Source organism: Lissotriton helveticus, chromosome 1_1, assembly GCF_964261635.1.
Source record: "Lissotriton helveticus chromosome 1_1, aLisHel1.1, whole genome shotgun sequence".
NCBI classification, from domain to species: Eukaryota; Metazoa; Chordata; class Amphibia; order Caudata; family Salamandridae; genus Lissotriton; species Lissotriton helveticus.
This window is the reverse complement of record NC_136057.1, coordinates 1,164,484,919-1,164,502,436: the sequence shown is the minus strand read 5'-3', so window position 1 is coordinate 1,164,502,436 and position 17,518 is coordinate 1,164,484,919.

The window sequence follows — 17,518 nt, the reverse complement described above, 5'->3', positions numbered from 1 at the left end:
ATCCGAGCCCTGATGGACAACGGAGAAACAGCGGCCCTCATCCTCCTAGACCTCTCCGCGGCATTCAACACTGTCTGCCACCGCACCCTAGTGCAGCGCCTCAGCAACGTCGGAATTCAGGAGAAGGCACTGGAATGGATCGTCTCCTTCCTCGATGGAAGAACACAGAGTGTCCGCCTACCACCGTACAAGTCAGAGGCCACCGAGGTCATCTGCGGCGTCCCTCAAGGATCCTCGCTGAGCCCCACCCTCTTCAACGTCTCCATGAGCCCCCTCGCGCCCATCGCACGCCAACACAACCTGAACATCATCTCCTACGCCGATGACACCCAGCTGATCCTCTCACTGACCAACGACCCCGCCGCTTCCAGAGCCAACCTTCACGAAGGGATGAAAGATGTAGCCGAATGGATGACGACCAGCCGCCTGAAACTGAACTCAGACAAGACGGAAGTCCTCATCCTGGGCTCCTCGCCCTCCGCCTGGGACGACTCCTGGTGGCCCCCCGCCCTGGGCACCGCACCCACACCGACAGACCACGCACGCAACCTGGGCTTCATCCTGGACTCCTCCCTCTCCATGACCAGACAAGTCAACGCCGTCTCCTCGTCATGCTTCAACATCCTGCGCATGCTACGAAAGATCTTCCGGTGGATCCCCACCGAGACCAGGAAGACGGTCACCCAGGCCCTCGTCACCAGCCGACTGGACTACGGCAACGCCCTCTACGCCGGAACCACCGCCAAGCTCCAGAAGAGACTCCAGAGGATCCAGAACGCCTCAGCCAGACTCATCCTCGACATCCCCCGACGCAGCCACATCTCCGGACATCTGAGAGACCTGCACTGGCTCCCCGTCAACAAGAGAATCACCTTCCGTCTCCTCACCCACGCACACAAAGCCCTACACGACCAAGGCCCGAGCTACCTCAACAACCGCATCAACTTCTACGCTCCCAAACGCCACCTCCGATCAGCCAGTCACGCCCTCGCCGCCTTCCCCGCATCCGAAGATCGACGACAGGAGGAAGGTCCTTCTCCCACCTGGCCGCCAAGACCTGGAACTCCCTCCCGACCGACCTGCGCCTGACCCAAGACCACCTCTCCTTCAGGAAGAAGCTCAAGACCTGGCTGTTCGAGCAGTAGCAGCACCCCCCCCCCCCAAGCGCCTTGAGACCCTCCGGGTAAGTAGTGCGCTATATAAATGTCCATGATTGATTGATTGACCCCCCACACCCACACACACCCCACACACACCTCACACACCCACACCCCCACCTACACCCAAACACCACACATACCCACACCCACACACACACCTTACACACCCACATCCCCACCCACACCCACATACCCCACACACCTACACACACCCATACACCTCATCCCCCCAGACACACACACACACACACACACCTCACAGACACACCCCACACATCCCCCACACACACCTCCCCCCACACATGGGGAAAAACTCAGTGAAACACTAAAATAATAATGTAAAGTGCTTAGAGGTAGGGTAGCTCTGAATAGAGTTGTTGTGTTGTGTGGGTGATTTAAGTACCAACATGTAGGTACCAATGCAGAGTCTTAAATTCAATGTAGACTGTCTCATCTGTAGATAATTTGCATGTTGTTACAGAAGTTATTGTGGTATATGGCATCTATACTATAGTCTGTCAGGAAAGCAGAAACAACATGGAGGCAGGAGATGAAAAAGAGATGTCAAATACACATTGGAGATAATAAAGTGGGAGAAAGGAAGTAACTATGAGCAAAATTCCTATGTAACACAAAAACAATTGCACAGTATACTATAAGTCTCACATTATATTATATTCATTTTGGTACTATTTCATTGATTACATATAAAAAAGAATAATGTCTGGAACAATTTTTAATTATTAAATATAAATGTATTGCTCTGATTTTTCAAAATTTAATAAGACTTCCAACATTATGTCGTCGGGAATGTCCTCATTTGGATTACATGATTCCATTTCTTCCATATATTTCAGAAACTCTTCATCAAGAGACTGATCCAAAAAATCTGAATCGTTATTCTCTTCCTCTGGGTTGTCCTGAAGATCAAGTTCGAATGAAATATTACATTTATTTTGATCTCCTTCCATTATGTTACTGTAAATTGCATACAAAATAAATATATCAGTAGAGATAGGGCACTGTTGGGTTAAAGTTCAGACAGGTAGTTTTGATTTTTTAACAGTGAAGTTATCTTTGGGCAGTGTATGGTATCAGGCTGGAAGTAGAAATATAAAAAAGTGTATATCATAAAGACTAAGTAAATTGATAATTATACAAGACAAGCCTGACTCCATCCATATCTATAACAGAGAAGCCTATCTCAATCTATAACTATTACAGAGGGATAGTATATAACTATCAGAAAATGTTTTCCAAATTAACTTAAAGTGCACAACATACTTCAGTTTTCAAAATAACATCTTACCTTTGAAAAAGGAGTTTAAGTTCTCAGTGAAAATCCTTTTGAAATGTACTTCAGGAAGTAGTAGCCAAAATGGCTTTGTTTCCCTCTCTTTATTTATATATATTCATGTACATAACCAATCAAATGTCATGAAATAATAGTAGAAAATGAAAGTAACATTTTAATTGGTTGTAAATTCTAACACTTCAGATGTGTTTTTGTCAAGTAATTCACCTCAGGATATTTAGAGAGGGCTACAGGCCAAATGGCTCAATGGAATTCCACCAAATTTGGGAAAATGGTAGGGACTGGTATGTAGTATGGCCTAGTCTATATTTGGTGAAAGTGTCTCCGGTTGTTTTATATGTAAATTAACTTTAAAAAATTTTGGGGAGCGCTTCCCGTTGCGCGCCCCGGTACGCGTACCGGCAGCGCAACGGGAGTCCTCCATTTTGTGTTTCGGTAGATTTAAGACAGAAAATGGAGGACAAACAACGTTGGGAATGGGTATAAGGGGGCATCGTAGGCACTCCCTGATCCTCTAGGTTTTCTGAGGGGGTCTTAGGAGGCCCAAATAGGCGGAAAAAATATATATATATATTTTTCGCGGGGGAGCGCCCGGTACGCGCACCGGGGAGCGTACTGGGGAGCGTACTTTGGTGAAAAATAGTGAAAAAAGTTAGAAAAAGATAATCTTTTGGAGTGATCAGAGATAGGGTAGCCCTGAAAAGGGCTTTTGGGTTCTGTGGCTGATTTCGGTACCTACAAGGAGGTACCAATGCACAGTCTTAAATTCAGGAGGAATATTCTATTCCCCTCATCTGAAAAGTGCACACCATCTCCTCTGTAGATATCTTGCATGTTGTAACGCAAGTTGTTGTTGTATATTGAACCCATTCCATAGTCTCTCATGTAAGCAGAAACAGATTTAATTACATGTTTCCGTGCTTTCTCAAATTGTGGACAAAATTGGTTGGACCAAATCCCTTTCTGTCTTTGGCATATATTGGAATATACCATGGCAGTTTGTGGAAAAAGTGTCATCAATTGCCCAAAGGTGTCCTTTAAAACCATCTCCAGACCTACCCCAGTCAAAGTGCCTAGGTCATTTCCACCACAGTGCAAAAATATGAGGTCAGGGTGCGGCAGATGGTAAAAGGTTTTCACCAATGGTATCAATTGATGACATCTCAATCCTCTTTGGCCAATCCATGTTATGTGCACATTTGGTAAATCAAGGTTGTGAAAATTTCTGGTAGCTGCATACCTTTGAGCCCAGTGAATGTAGCTATGTCCAATAATCCAGACAGAGTACATGGTGAGAGGAGGTTCTGGTGCAGTCAGATGAAGTGTAGGAATGAAATGGCAGTTGGAACAGTAAGAGTTTGCAAAAAAAAAACTGTGGATTTTCAGTGCTTTTGAATCACAAGCAATGATTGGTAGATTCAGATAGTTTAAAACTGAAAGTTAGGGTGCATGGTTCTGTTGTGTGTAAGAAGTAATTTGAATTGTTAAAAAAAAGTCATTTAAAGAAAGTTTGCAGTGGATAAGCTGGTGTATTGAGAGGTCAAACATCCTTGCTCATTTGATTTGCAACATTGTAGAATAAACTTTTAACCCTGGGAGGTCAGTGAGGAGGGAGTTGCTATGGTAACAGGTAGAAAGGGCTGAGGGGGGGGGTGTTGATTTGAAAATAGAGAGGGAAGAGTTTTGATTGGTTACCATGAGGAATATGTGTGTACAATTAGAGGTTTTCTGTGCCATTAATGGTTGCAGTGCCTGGAGAACATACCTTTTGCTCTGCTAAAGAAATATTGGTGTGTGTATCTGACACTGTTCTGAATCTCCCAAAGCATTTGTAAAGGTGATTTATGATTCATTTAGATAGAGAGTTCAGATTAAGAAGCACATTGATTTTCTTTGCTGTTGGTTTGTGTGATGCTTTTTGAAAATGCATGGTTTCTATATTTGTAAAATAGAGGATTTGTATTTTGTGAAATAGTGATGTTTCAGTAGTGAAGTTGAATGGTTGTACATAGGACTTGCACTCTGTATCTAAAATGTTATTTTAAAAATCAATTTTAGGGTAAATGAATGGGTTTCAGTAGTGAAAATGAATGCTTGTACATAGGACCTGTGTTGTGTTCCTAAAATGGTAATTGAAAAACGATTTTAGTGCAAATCAATGGGTTTGAGTAGTGAAAATGAATGCACGTATATAGGATCTGTGCAGTGTTTTCAAAATGTTAATTTAAAAACGATTTTAGTGCAAAACAATGGGTTTTAGTAGTGAAAATGAATGCTTATAAATAGGATCTGTCATCTGTTCATAAAATAAATAAAAAAACGATTTTAGGGCAAATTAATGGCTTTCAGTAGTAAAAATGAAAGCTTGTACATAGCACCTGTGTTCTGTTCCTAAAATGGTAATTGAAAAACTATTTTAGTGCAAATCAATGGGTTTGAGTAGTGAAAATGAATGCTTGTATATAGGATCTGTGCTGTGTTTCTAAAATGTTCATTGAAAAACGATTTTAGTGCAAAACAATGGGTTTTAGTAGTGAAAATGAATGCTTATAAATATGATCTGTCCTCTGTTCATAAAATATTAAATAAAAAACGATTTTAGGGCAAATTAATGGCTTTCAGTAGTGAAAATGAATGCTTGTACATAGGATCTGTGTTCTGTTCCTAAAATGGTAATTGAAAAACTATTTTAGTGCAAATCAATGGGTTTGAGTAGTGAAAATGAATGCTTGTATATAGGATCTGTGCAGTGTTTCTAAAATGTTAATTGAAAAATGATTTTAGTGCAAAACAATGGGTTTTAGTAGTGAAAATGAATGCTTGTAAATAGGATCTGTCCTCTGGTAATAAAATATTAAATAAAGAACGATTTTAGGGCAAATTAATGGCTTTCAGTAGTGAAAATGAATGCTTGTACCTAGGACCTGTGTTCTGTTCCTAAAATGGTAATTGAAAAACTATTTTAGTGCAAATCAATGGGTTTGAGTAGTGAAAATGAATGCTTGTATATAGGATCTGTGCAGTGTTTCTAAAATGTTAATTGAAAAACGATTTTAGTGCAAAACAATGGGTTTTAGTAGTGAAAATGAATGCTTGTAAATAGGATCTGTCCTCTGTTCATAAAATATTAAATAAAGAATGATTTTAGGGCAAATTAATGGCTTTCAGTAGTGAAAATGAATGCTTGAACATAGGACCTGTGTTCTGTTCCTAAAATGGTAATTGAAAAACGATTTTAGTGCAAATCAATGGGTTTGAGTAGTGAAAATGAATGCTTGTATATAGGATCTGTGCAGTGTTTCTAAAATGTTCATTGAAAAACGATTTTAGTGCAAAACAATGGGTTTTAGTAGTGAAAATGAATGCTTGTAAATAGGATCTGTCCTCTGTTCATAAAATATTAAATAAAGAACGATTTTAGGGCAAATTAATGGCTTTCAGTAGTGAAAATGAATGCTTGTACATAGGACCTGTGTTCTGTTCCTAAAATGGTAATTGAAAAACGATTTTAGTGCAAATCCATGGCTTTAACATTTTTAAGAAGGAATAAATAGTGTGTGCATAATTATATAAAAATATTTGAATCTTTTACAAACATGTTACCTGTTTTACATCAGATTGGGAAGCAGACTGAGTTTCTTTGCTGTTGGTTTGTTTAATTTTTTTGGTAATGCTTGGTACGAATGTTTGCAAGAGATAGGAAATGTATTTTGTAAAACAGTGAGTTTTCAGTACTGAAATGGAATGCTTGTACTCCAGCAATGCATCCTTTCATGTGGGGAAAGCACCATGTGAAAGCGTTTGCCTCAGTCTTATGTCTGCTGTGAGGCAGACGCAAGATTTTGGCGTAACAGTGTCTTAAAAGTGACGCAGTGAAATCTCATAGATTTCACTGCGTCACTATTACGAGGTTTTCTGCGGAGAAATGACCCCTCTGTGTACATTACACCTGATATAGGTATAATGTGGCGCAGAGGTTTAAAAAGTGACGCATCTACCTACATGCGTCACTTTTTAAATATGGCGCAACAAGGCACATGTTTTATGCCGCCGATACGTCACAAAAAGTGACGCATCAGCAGTGCAAAACTGACGCAGGGCCTCATAAATGAGGTTAATCTTTTTTTGCACACTACTCCAAATTAGTCTTGTCCACTGCACTCTTGGACACAAGCCTCACCTTTTGTGCTCCCCTGGACAGGCTTCATCTCATCTGCACTCCTGCTTAGGTGTCAGAATCCTTTGCCTCAGTCTTATGCCTGCTGTGAGGCAGGTGCAAGATTTTGACGTAACAGTGTCCTAAAAGTGATGCAGTGAAATCTCATAGATTTCACTGCGTCAGTATTACGAGGCTTTTTGCGGAGAAATGACCCCTCTGTGTACATTACACCTGACAGAGGTATAATGTGGTGCAGAGGTTTAAAAAATGACGCATCTACCTACATGCGTCACTTCTTAAATATGGCGCAACAAGGCACATGTTTTATGCGCCAATGCGTCACAAAAACTGATGCATCAGTAGCGCAAAACTGACGCAGGGCTTTATAAATGAGGCTCATCTTTTTTTTGCACACTACTCCAGTTTAGTCCTGTCCACTGCACTCTTGGACACAAGCCTCACCTTTTGTGCTCCCCTGGACAGGCTTCATCTCATCTGCACTCCTGCTTAGGTGTCAGAATCCTTTCACATGGGGAAAGCCCCATGTGAATTCGTTTGCCTCAGTCTTATGCCTGCTGTGAGGCAGGTGCAAGATTTTGATGTAACAGTGTCCTAAAAGTGACGCAGTGAAATCTCATAGATTTCACTGTGTCACTATTACGAGGCTTTTTGCGGAGAAATGACCCCTCTGTGTACATTACACCTGACAGAGGTATAATGTGGCGCAGAGGTTTAAAAAATTACGCATCTACCTACATGCGTCACTTTTTAAATATGGCGCAACAAGGCACATGTTTTATGCACCAATGCGTCACAAAAAGTGACGCATCAGTAGCGCAAAACTGACTCAGGGCTTTATAAATGAGGCTCATCTTTTTTTTGCACACTACTCCAGTTTAGTCCTGTCCACTGCACTCTTGGACACAAGCCTCACGTTTTGTGCTCCCCTGGACAGGCTTCATCACATGAGCACTCCTGCTTAGGCCTTATAATCTTTTTTTAGAATAACATTTGAAAAACAGAGAAAAGGTCATATGTATAAGCTTTTCATTACACTACTAAAATATTTTTGGTGCAAATTAATGAGTTTTACATTTTTGAGAAAGAATAAATAGTAGGACCTGCACTGTGTTTCTAAAATGTTATTGAAAAATCGATTTTGGGACAAATCAATGAATTCTACATTTTTGAGAAAGAATAAAAAGTGTGTGCATGATTACATAAAAAAATTTGAACTTTTCACAACCATGTCACCTGTGTTACCTCAGATTAGGAAGCACACTGAGCTTCTTTGCTGTTGGTTTGTGTTATTTTTTTGGTAATGCTTGGTAGGATTGTTTCCAAGAGAGAGGAAATGTATTTTGTAAAATAGTGAGTTTTCAGTACTGAAATGGAACGCTTGTACTCCAGCAATGCATCCTTTCACATGGGGAAAGCTGCATGTGAAAGCGTTTGCCTCAGTCTTATATCTGCTGTAAGGCAGGCGCAAGATTTTGACGTAAAAGTGTCCTAAAAGTGATGCAGTGAAATCTCATACATTTCACTGTGTCACTATTACGAGGCTTTTTGCGGAGAAATGACCCTTCTGTGTACATTACACCTGAAAGAGGTATATTGTGGCGCAGAGGTTTAAAAAGTGATGCATCTACCTACATGCATCACTTTTTAAATATGGCGCAACAAGGCACATGTTTTATGCCGCCGATGCATCACAAAAAGTGACGCATCAGTAGCGCAAAACTGACGCAGGGCTTTATAAATGAGGCTCATTTTTTTTTTGCACACTACTCCAGTTTAGTCCTGTCCACTGCACTCTTGGACACAAGCCTCACCTTTTGTGCTCCCCTGGACAGGTTTCATCACATCTGCACCCCTGCTTAGGCCTCATAATCTTTTTTTAGAATAACATTTGAAAAACAGAGAAAAGGTCATATGTATAAGCTTTTCATTGCACTACTGAAACATTTTTGGGGCAAAATAATGTATTTTACATTTTTGAGAAAGAATAAATAGTGTGTGCATGATTACATAAAAAAGGTTGACCTTTTCACAATCATGTCACCTGTGTTACCTCAGATTAGGAAGTAGATTGTACAGATGAGGTGAGGCATGTCAGAGGGACAGAAGAGGTGAGGCCTGTGTTCAAGACTGTAGTGGGAGAGAGGCTTTTCTTGGAGAGCATAAGTGGTGAGACCTGTGTCTAAGAGTGCAGTGGACTAGGCTTCATGAAGCCTATCCCCCACTGCACTCTTAGACACAGGTCTCAAGTTCTTTGCACCCGTGGACAGATCTCTCTTCTACTACACACTTCAATAGAGGCCATACTTCTTGTGCACCCCTAGACAATCCTTACCTCATCTGGAACCCTGAATAGACTTCAACTAATTGGCATGCTTAGACAGGCCTCAGCTTATTTACACCCTTGGACATGCGTTACCTCATATACACCTACTTACTATCAATTATACTCAATACATTGAGGCCTGTTCAGAGGACAGAGATGAGGTAAGGCTTGTCCAAGGGTAAGAGGAGGTTAGTCCTCTCCATTGTAGTCATGGACACTGATTGCTTGTACATAGGACCTGCACTGTGTGTCTAAAATGTTATTTAAAAAATGATTTTGGTGAAAAAAAATGACTTTTAGTTTTTTGAGAAGGAATAAATAGTGTCTGCATGATTAAATACATATATTTCATCTTTTCACAATAATGTCACGTGTGTTACCTTAGATTAGGAAGTAGATTGTGTAGATGAGGTGAGGCATGTCCAGAGGGACAGACGAGGTGAGGCCTGAGTTCAAGACTGTAGTGGGAGAGAGGCCTTTCCTGGAGAACATAGGTGGTGAAGCCTGTGTGTAAGAGTGCAGTGGACTAGACTTCATGAAGCTTATCTCCTACTGCACTCTTAGACACAGGTCTCACTTTCTTTGTACCTGTGGACATACCTCTCTTCCACTACACTCTTCAATACAGGTCTCACCTCTTCTCACCCTTGGAGAATCCTCACTTGATCTGTAACCCTGAATAGACCGTTTGATTTTTGTCATTGCTTTGTTGTTTGATAATAGTGGTCTATAATGTGCTATTTTTTTTTAACACAGATTGAAATCAAGATTTCAAGAGTAAGGAAAGATGCCCTCAAGGCAAAGAAGAAGGAAGAATGAAATACGGTTCCAAACAAAAACAGTAACGGAATTACAGCACTCTTCAAAAACAAATACTTCAAAAAACAGGAACAAAGCTCCTGGTAAGACCACTAAGTCTTTCTTACGGAACATATGTAGATCAAGTAAAAATGTTGGACAGCATGTAGAAAAAGAGAATGAGAGAGTAAATTTGAAAAGGAAGGAAGGAACCTCAAAGAATCCTACAACTGGAGCCGGAGAGAATAATATGTATAGGAATAGAAGGCAGAATCAGTTTAGAGACATTCGTAAACGAATGTTTCGCAATAGGGTGGTTTTAAATTTGTTAAAAAACATTAGGAAAGGTAAACAGAGAGCTGTTTTTTATAAGAAAAAGAAAAGTGTAGAGAAGATTGTTGATCAGGCTTTTGAAGTTAAGAAAACATTATTTATTTTAATAATCAATAGAATTAGGACACTTAACAAGACAATTGATGTTTTCAAATCAAACAGTAGATGGAAAAGAGTAATTAATCAGACACATTTTTGTAAAGTTTTTTCAGGAGAATGGATGCACAGTTCAAGTTGTGAACCATTTTTTAATGAGGAGAGTTACTTCCAGGAGAATGATTTAGTGCATGCAGTTGACACCAGTGGTCGAGCGTATGAAGTGAAAGACGGTTGTCCGATTGAAAAAGAGAAACTTGTGCCTAGAGAACCAGAAGAGGTGTTAACTGATGAAGTTTTAGGGAGACGTACTAAGGGTCCAGTGTACACTTGGAAGTGTAGTCGTATTTGTAGTGTGCGACAGGAATCAATTGATTTGTTTTGTAATTTCTTACTGTCGCAGGGTTTCTGTTCTCACACAGAACTGTGCACAGAGGAGTGGAACCTCGGCGAATTAGGGTGACCCAAAACACACCTTAGTACCCAACTCACCCCTTACCGAGCTAGCTACAGTGTCTCATTGGACATATCAAACTCCCAATGTTTAGACAAACCAGAACATGAACTTACAGTACCTCAGGGTACGTGGGACTCATGAACACTCTTTCGTTATGTTATCATTACAAACCAGAACATGGAGTAAAGAAGACACATGTGCATTTGAAATGTTTATTTACTAATGCCGTCTTCTCAGGCGCAGTATCTTAGATAATACAAGTATACTTATTATCAGTAGCAAAATTACCAGCATAGTTACTAAGACATAAAAAGCGAATGGTGACAGTATGTTACCATACTGTAATGAATAAGAGTTAACAACACTTATATCTCACCCACCCTAACACATATATTATATTATTAGCTAAGAAGGTCTCTTTGGGTTGTTTTAGGGCGGGCCCATACCTTAGTGTCCTAGCATGAAAGGAATCACATCAGCATACACCAGCTCTCTCTGCATGTGCACCGCATCAAGTGTGTTCTATGTGCCTCGTGCAAAGCAATTTCAATCCCGCCTGAAGCCAGAGTTGGCAAAGGCTGCACTTGTGTTATGACTATGAAGGCGTGGAGATCAGACCTCATAACAATTCCATATCGTGTTGTTCCTGAAACTTCAGCACTCTTCGTGCAGACATAGTTTATTAAGCAAAGCTGATATCAGAGCAATAACATATTATTCTCACATAAACCACGGCAAACTACTAGGTTGAAAGCTAAGTCAACAATTAAGTGTCGTGTGCAGAAGTTGCAAGAAAGAAAAATGGCGTTTAAACCTCAAATGTACCTATGCTAACTTAACACGATATAAGGATATACAGGAGCTATATGACACCCCCCCATGATCCGAGAACGGACTAAATATGATAACAGAAGTGCCATCACATGAGAGCAGAACTCAACAGTAAATGAGGATGAATCGAAACTAAACTTTAAAAAGTAATGCTAAAAAATAGCCCAAATATAACGTGGCTAAAGCCAATAGGCAAATAAAATAAAAAGTTCTTGACAAATAAGTCAATAAAATCAATGAAATGCTATTAATCAGCACGTCAATCCGAGGCAGTGTCTATGATAAAACTGTATATGAAAAATAAGCAGCAACTGCCTCTAATAGGAAATCACTGTCCTCATCCGAAAATAGTTCAGCCATCCAATTTAAAAGATGAAAGGAACATACGTGTTCTCCAAGCACCGGATCCTCTATAACCATCAGAGGACAGCTCGGTGGGTTTTCAAGAAAACTCAGTTCCAAGAAAATCTGTGCTGCCGACAATATATCCCAGGGACCCATTAGTCCATGCGCCACTGCTAAGGCCATAATCCTCTCGTCAGAACAAACCAACTCGTGAGCAATGATAGGACTCATCAGCTGATTAAAATCGACGTCAGGAGAAACCGGTCCGCAGAGACACAAATCAATGGCCCAATGGAAATCACAGGTCAGGCAGTGAAATACAGGCTGGACACAGGTGAAGTAGGAGAATCGAAAAGATAATACATATGCCGTGCTCAAAGTCGCCAGCGGCAGTGTGCCATAATATTCAAGCATGCGGTTGCGAAACCGCGTCAGTAGCTGTTGCGCGGGGTCTTGCACAGGAAGGACATCCATATTTAAAAAGACAAAAAAACACTAGCGCGCCAGCTGCTAATGCAAGTAAAAATGGGAACCCTCCAAACAAGGATGAAAAAATAGAATGGAAGAAAGCAGGGATGACTCCAAAAATCTTTTCAAATGAAGTCACGAGACCACTGCTAACAACTTTAAAAAAATGTGCAAGGCCTTTTGTGGAGGATGCGTTAAAGATAGTTCGAACCATCGCTCCGAAATGCAGAGGCAAATCAGTATTCAAAAGAGCCTGAACCTCTGTACGGGTGTTTGCAATGTGAAGCACGAAAGTTTCACGGGCCGAGCTCAAGGCCACCTCTTACTGGGACAAAAGAGCCCTTATTCTTGCCATGCCGCTGAATTCTGCTCCCAAGGTTGGTATCTGTGGCCAGATGGAAGACTCCCTATGTTCACGTGTGGGAGGATAAAGCACATTTCTGCAGCAAATAACCCGCTCACTTACTGTTACTATGAAAGCTATACCTTTAATTAACCCACAACAGTTTTCATTATTGAGCATTAAATAACTACCATTCTCTAATAATTTAAACGTGGGGATGATAGCAGGAACTGGCGTGCCATGTAAAACGCAAGCCATATTCGGTCGTCCTTGTTGCATGAACCGTGTAACTGTATGTGTCTACACATTAAAGAATGATCTGGCGTCTCAGTGCACTCCTCCCCTGTCAGATAAACTTCCTGGTCATCCTTAAAACATCTGTATGTGTATGGGAGTGACCAGACTTCATGAAGGAAACCGCTACCTAAAGGTTCATAACGACCTATGGGTACATATTTCATACAATTTGAAAACTTATATAAAGCAAAAGGCAACGTTATTAAACCGTGGATAAGCCACGTTGCAGCAGTGGCTTCAGCCACGGAAAAAGGTAAAGATTCTAACCTTTCAATATGTAACATAGAAAAGGAAGCATCACGCATTGAAAGTAAGCGTTGTTTGTCAGTCAAATTAAACGGTGCAAATAAAGAAGAAACGTTCATGAACCCCCAGGGAACTTTACCCATTTTCAGAGTTTGAAGGGTCCATGCAAACTGCATGATTGATCGTAATTGATTTTGACCATGGTATAATACTGACACTTCATCATGTACAATATCGACGACTGACGACACAATATTATCCAACGTGTAAATTCTAGAGGAAAGCACATTAATGCTATTGTCAACAACTGCAAGCACTTTCTCAAGATTTGCTTGATCAATAGCCCTAAGGCGTGTAGCAGCCTCAATCTGTGATAGCTTCCAAATTTCATTGTAAACCCCATATAACCACCTTTTCGACCTGCCACTAGCCGGGCCTTTAATGAAATCATTCAAATCCACGTCTGCATTTAGTTTAGAAAGGTGATCCTTAACCGCAGGTAAAGTTGAATGTTTCAGCCAATTTTGACATAATTTGCCCACAGAATACGAGGTGACAGTATGACCTAAGTCAAAACGGGGATCAGATCTAACAGTTTTAAAACCGTCAGTTAAATTCAAAAATCTATGTTGGCAAGAATCAGCACTACGGTGCCAAAGCAGCCAACCCTTAGGATTCACAGTGGAAATGTTAAAGGAGGAATTAAGAAGTAGAGTCTGTAACTCACTAATGGACAACTGAGTAAAATTACTCCAACCATCATATTCCTCCAACTCCGGGAAAGAAGGAGTGTTTAACTTTTTAGAAGTAGCCAATCCAAAGCAGGTGGTCTGGGAAATCGTTTCATTGAGAAACAACATATGATTCGGGATGAGACATGCACGGTGCAAAGCCTCAGTGCCTTGTACCTGCCAGGCCCTTGAACCCCAAACCGATTTAAGGCCTATTGTATCCTTCCATAACTCATAGCCTCCAGTAACTAATCGATCAAGGAAGGCCTTCGAATACAACAATTTAGTATCGGTAAGTCTAACCTTGGACATTGGCATTTTTTGAAATTTAAAATAAAAGGACTCAGGATTGGACTGGTTAAAGTCAGTAAAGTAAGTATACTTCTTTAGAAACGTTTCAGAACTCCCTTGTTGAGGTGCTGGGCAATGTTCCCACTGAGTAAAGTTAACAGTATCCCTTCTGGATGATGTTTAGTGTAAGAAATGGTTGCCATAATGTTGGTAGCAGAATAATTCACCATAATTAGCAGATTCTAAATATAAATCCTCAGCATCAAAGGCAGCATAGTATTGTAAATCAGAAAACAAACTTTCTACAGCATTAACATCCCAGTCATCAGAACGAATGTTCTGTTTCACCACATCCCCCATATTCACTCTAAGTACATTAGGAACATTAACGACTTCCGTTGGACCATGAATCTGAAACCGAACTGCATCCCACACGATTCCATCAAGGACAGGCCATGCTGTGATGTTAACCAAAGTCAAGTCTCTTTTTAATCTATGTGTAGAATGTGAAGAGGAAAGTGGGGCCAAAGTTCCATTTAAAGGAGTAATGCATGTTCTTTCCTCGACATAATGTCCATTGATGATTCGGAAAAAATAAAACACAAAACCAATTGACATAAATAGGTAAATCGAAACAAGGACCAGCCAAATGTATGTCCAAGGGGGTATCAAAAAATGTTTTTTAAACAGGCTTGCATAAACTGCAACACAAGAGGGGTTCTTTGAGGCAATAGAAACTGAGTCAAAAGAAAATCTGGATTCCGTGGCTAAACGTGCTTGCAGGTCAGGTATGGACAAATCAGTGGGGTAGGCATAGTCTGTCTCATCAACGTTAGTTCCGGGTAAATTATTTAATAAAGGACTGGAAAGAGCAGGTAATTCGATGGCCACTTCAGGTTCATTATTAGAAGCAGTGGGCATAACTGAATTTCTCACAATGGAAGGACAGGAAACAGACGGTGTCATGCTAAGAAGAATCGGCCACTCTGTGTATCTTGACATTGTCAATTGAAATAAACCTGTTTTCCTTACGACCAGTAAGTGGTGGTAAAATGACTGTTCTTGTGCCCTTCACTCCAACGACGGGAACCGGAGCTCGATAGGAAGGACCAAATTCTTTCTTGTTATCGATCTTCTCTCGAACCAGTTCACCGACTTGGGGTAGCCAGCCAACTACCGGGATCTGCAACGCATCATCCGACGTGGAGGGCAAATGTTCCTTTGCAAGACTGTCTCTGGTCTTTTGTAGATCCTGTAAAACATTGCAATGTTCATCTGCGTCAAAGGAAGTGGCGCGAACCACATAGTCTAGACCGTCAAGGTCAGGGACGTACATCTTGATGCCAAAGAGCATTTCGTATGGGGTCCGCCCACCCAGAGACCTTCTAGGGAGATTATTAAGAGCACGCTGCATGCCATAGAGGTGAGCCAGCCAGTTTCTGCCAGTACCTATAACTCGGGCTGTCAAAGATTGCTTTAAATCACGGTTCATTCGCTCAACTACACTGTTAACCTCAGGTCTGTAGGGAGACGAAAACTTGACTTGGACCCCCATCGAAGTCATGGCATCCTTATACGCCTTAGAGGCGAAAGCCGGACCCGATCCGAATGGAAGGTACCACAGGCAAAAATCCCTATAAAGACACGCAAATCTCTAATGACAGTCCGTGAATCAGCGCTGCGATGTGGCCATACCCACACAAAGCGTGTGCATGAGTCAACTGCTACTAAGATGTACTTATACGCAGTATCAGATGAAAAAGGACCGCAGTGATCTAAATAAACACAACCTAGCGGTTTATTAGAAATGTACAACTGAGTCTGTGGCGGACGCGTAGCAGTCGAAGGTTTAATCTGCTGGCATATGTCACAAAGAAGGACATAATCACGCGTCTGTTTGTACAGTCCCCGCCACCAGAAACGCTGTTGTAATTGAGTTACAGTGGCCGAGACGCCCGCATGCGCAGACGCCACACCTTCATGTGCCGCTGTAATCAAGTCTGCTCTGCGATCCGAGTTGGGAATCAGCCGTTCCCCAACATCAGGAATTGTCACAAAAGGAACCTTTTCTGGACTTAAGTGGTATTTGTACTTCGAAGGGAATCCCGCAGGATGTTTACTTCCCTTCTCAGAGGCAGCAATTGCTGCCAAGATGTCGCTATCAATCTTGGATTTTGACCTAGTAACCGCTGCAACTAAGTATGTAGATACTGCTGATTTCGCTGCCTCATCAGCAAGCGAGTTGCCAACAGCGTGAACTCCCACGCGCTGATGACCGAGAGTATGAACCACATAAACGAGAGGCAACATAGCCTTAAGCTCTGCCACTCGAACCCAGATCATTTTGTGTTTTATTGTGCTACCCTTGGAATCATGAAAATCATTTTGAATCCAAAAGAACAAGTTTTCATTGTAAGACTGGACACAGTAGTAAGAATCACTTACAATCAGAGTAGTAACACTTGGATCTGCGTACTCCAACGCTAGTAAAAGAGCACGAAGCTCAGCCAATTGTGCAGTGCAATCGCCCAGGGGCAACGTTTGTACCTCCCTGGAAATAAACTCATCGTTCAACATATCACCAACCACAATAGCGCCTGCGGAAACGTAGGCATGTTTAGAGCCATGCGCAACCTGCGCCGACCCATCAGTGTAAATGATGCAATGGAAGTCCTCCAAAGGTCGCATAGCCAGAGGAGCAGGATGAACGAACTCATACTGCAAGTACTCTTGCGACCGTAAGGAAGCGTCAAAAATGAACGTGACATCCGTGGATGTCAATGACGCAGCCCACTGAATCCACCGAGGGTGCAAAGCTTTTGAATTCGGTACACTGGCTTTTGTGACTGCCTCTAAATGAGGACAGGGTGTTACCACTAACATGCGCTTCCCCTGTGACAGAGCCCGTTCTTTAAGAATAGCCATCTGTACAGCAGTTAAAACTTTCTCCACAGTGGGAAACCGCAATTCAGCCGAAGTGTACAAGTGTGACTTGTAAGCAATAGGTACTGTGTCACCTTCATTAAAAGTCAGGTACGTGAAACCCACCGCCCCTGGAATTATTCTTATCACCAGGTTTGTGTGGTTATCACGAGTCAGTAAGTATTTAGAAGCGAGCAGATCGGCCTGCAAAGATTGCAAAATGGCCGAATGCTCTGGCAGCCAGCATGATTTTGAAAAAGTTGGTGGTATCAAAGCATACAAAGGCTTGATACGCTGGGCGTATTCCGGAACATAAGTTCTGCCGAAATTCAAGAAGCCCAGTAAAGACTGTAATTTTTTCAGTGTTGTTGGAGCGCGCAAC